General features: G+C 40.7%; 1 protein-coding gene across 1 annotated transcript in view; it reads left to right on the forward strand.

Moving 5' to 3' along the window:
• The window catches only part of LOC118744793 (mitochondrial thiamine pyrophosphate carrier), a gene marked incomplete at its 5' end in the record, with an annotated part of 12815 nt that overhangs the window by 8505 nt on the left and 1735 nt on the right, over positions 1-2575 (forward strand).

Genomic DNA, 2575 nt, shown 5'->3' on the forward strand with positions numbered 1-2575 from the left:
AATTATTGTTGCTTTTCCACAATAAGTTTTTCATTAAAAACGGCCTCGAGCTCGATAAAAATTATTGAATATATTTTAAGCAAGTTAAAAGTAACTCCCACTTACCGTTGATTTTTGGGAATTTGTTTTGTTGCCGGTATTGCTCACTGAGTGCAAGTGACAGCGGCAATGAGTCACTCACTCAACAAAAAAAAATCCAAAAATCAACGGTAAGTCGGAGCTACTTTAAACTTGCACTTTATTATACAAAAATTTAATGTACTGCAAACCTGCATACTCAAAATATTTCTAAAAAATATACGTACATATTTGTACAGTTTTCACACAACAATCGTGTACTTATGTCTTGTTTCTAGAATTTTGCCTGAAGCAGAAAACTCTTTCATTATGTAGTTGATGAGCGAGCTGGTTTGCTTAAAATTTTGTTTTGAAAAGATTATAAGAGGGTCAAATATTAAGCTTTCTCACAAGCCAGTGCGTTTAGCGCTGAGCGTTGGCCATAGTGTCCTGGCAGTTTTACAGGTGTTTTCGTCATGCCACCTGTTGTTCGCTACTTTAGTGAGCCTCTCGGAGATAAGTAGCTTGCAAGTTTGTAAAGGTATTCCTATTTCATTGTTTATATTCTCAATAGGGAGTTTGGTGCCAAGTCGCACCAGTTCATCGGCCTTGCAGTTCCCTTCAATGTCACAGTGTCCCAGAACCCATATCATCTTTGAGCGAAATGACTCAGGCATCTCGGTAAGAGATGTGCGGCATTTCATGGCTACCATGGAGGTTGTCGACTGTGGTTTTGTGACTCGGTCGGTTCCCATCAGTTCCGCCTAAAAAACGCTACATTGGTTCGGAAGGCGCGGAGATTCCTAGGTGTTCAGAGTATACACCCCCACCAACCCTTCCCTCGAGCTTTGAGCCATCTGTGTATACATGGCCACTCCTTAGAGCGTCTCGTTTCCACTCTTACCTTGATGGTAGTAAACGCTGTAGTGGGAGCAGAGTTCGGAAGGGCGTAGCCCACCAATCCGGGTAGCTCCGAAAACTCCGTTAGTATTCTACCATTACCATAACTGGTGTTTGACCACTTATTTAGACTATTCATACGAATTGCCGTAACGCTTGCGACTGGTTTGGCATGTAGATCTATCGGAAGAAAGTTCAGTAGGGCATATAGAGCCTTGGATGGTGTTGTTCTCATTGCACTAGTTATGAGTGTGAATGCGAGCCTTTGGGCCTTACCCCTTTCCCAAAGGTGTCCCACCATACCACTATGCCATGATAGATAATTGGCCTAACTACTGCTGTGTATGGCCAGTGTATTATTTCGGGTTCCCTCCCCCATCTTTCTCCTATTAACCTGCCGCAAGTGTATAGTGCTACTATTGCTTTGCGCCTCTATTTGCAATGTTGGGCCCCCAATTAATTTCCTATCTAGTATGAGACCGAGATATTTGGTCTCTTCCTTTACTTCAAGAGTTTTTCCTTCTAGAGTTATAGCATCTAGGTCGGATATCTTGTGCTTCCTAGTGAAGAGCACTAAGTTCGTCTTTTCAGGATTTATTCCCAGCCCTCGCCTGTTGCACCATATTGATAGTTTGTTAGGAGATTTTTGAATTATATCGGCCTGAGATAGCTATTACAAAATCGTCGGGGTTTGTGGGGTACATAATTAAATCGTAACGCTGTCTCAAAGACGAGTACGAGAATGGGTGCAATCAGTTCTGCTATATGCTGTAGGTCGGCGGGAATGATTTAGTCTGGTCCCGGAAACTTATACGGTTGGAAGCTGTTAATAGCCCGTTTAATGTTCTCCTCAGTACTAAAGTTGGTTGGGAGGTCATCGTTGTTGCCCGCGAGTTCGAGTGTTGGTAACTTTTCTCCGGAGGCAGCCCGGAAAGTGCGTTTGTATTAGAAGCTCCAATTTTTCTTCGCTGCCAGCTGTCCGATCCCCATCTTCTTTGATGGGGAAGCTTATATTGCTAGGACACGTTGATAATAGGAGCGTTCCTTATCTCCCAGAAATAGTCAGAAAAAGTCCGAAGTAGTCAGATTTAGTCCAAAAAGCGTTCCTTAACTCGGAAATGACAGCTAAATTGAGAGAGCAACACCCAGTGAGAGTGACTCTCATCAGTCCGAAGTAGTCAGATTTAGTCAGAAGAATTTTTTCTGGCAAACTCCTGGAAAGTATCAAACTCAACTAAATTTAAATTAACGGAAATTAAAGAATATACAAAAAGTGAGAATAATCTAAAAAGTAAAAAAAGTGAATTGAATAGGAAGGAGGCAAAAAATAATTGATATAGTAAGTGTTTATTGTGCTTGTGCTTATGTGAATGTGTTTTGTACATACATTTCCATTCTTATTTGACGTTAGCTTTGTTGTTGCCATTCTTTGGACTAAAAATTTGGTTTTTTGCGTTCCTTTACTTTTCCTGTTATTCTCTTTTAGTGAGACAACTACGCCTTTAATGAAAATACTCCAGCTTTTTCGCTGTCTAGATTGTATCAATTGTACTCGATTAAATTTTCCAGTATAAAGCTTAGTATCCAGCTCTTAAGAAAAGCAAAAACTCCATATAAA

The sequence above is a fragment of the Rhagoletis pomonella genome, unplaced genomic scaffold, assembly GCF_013731165.1.
Source record: "Rhagoletis pomonella isolate Grant_MI unplaced genomic scaffold, Rhpom_1.0 Rhpom_scaffold_00001, whole genome shotgun sequence".
Taxonomy (NCBI): domain Eukaryota; kingdom Metazoa; phylum Arthropoda; class Insecta; order Diptera; family Tephritidae; genus Rhagoletis; species Rhagoletis pomonella.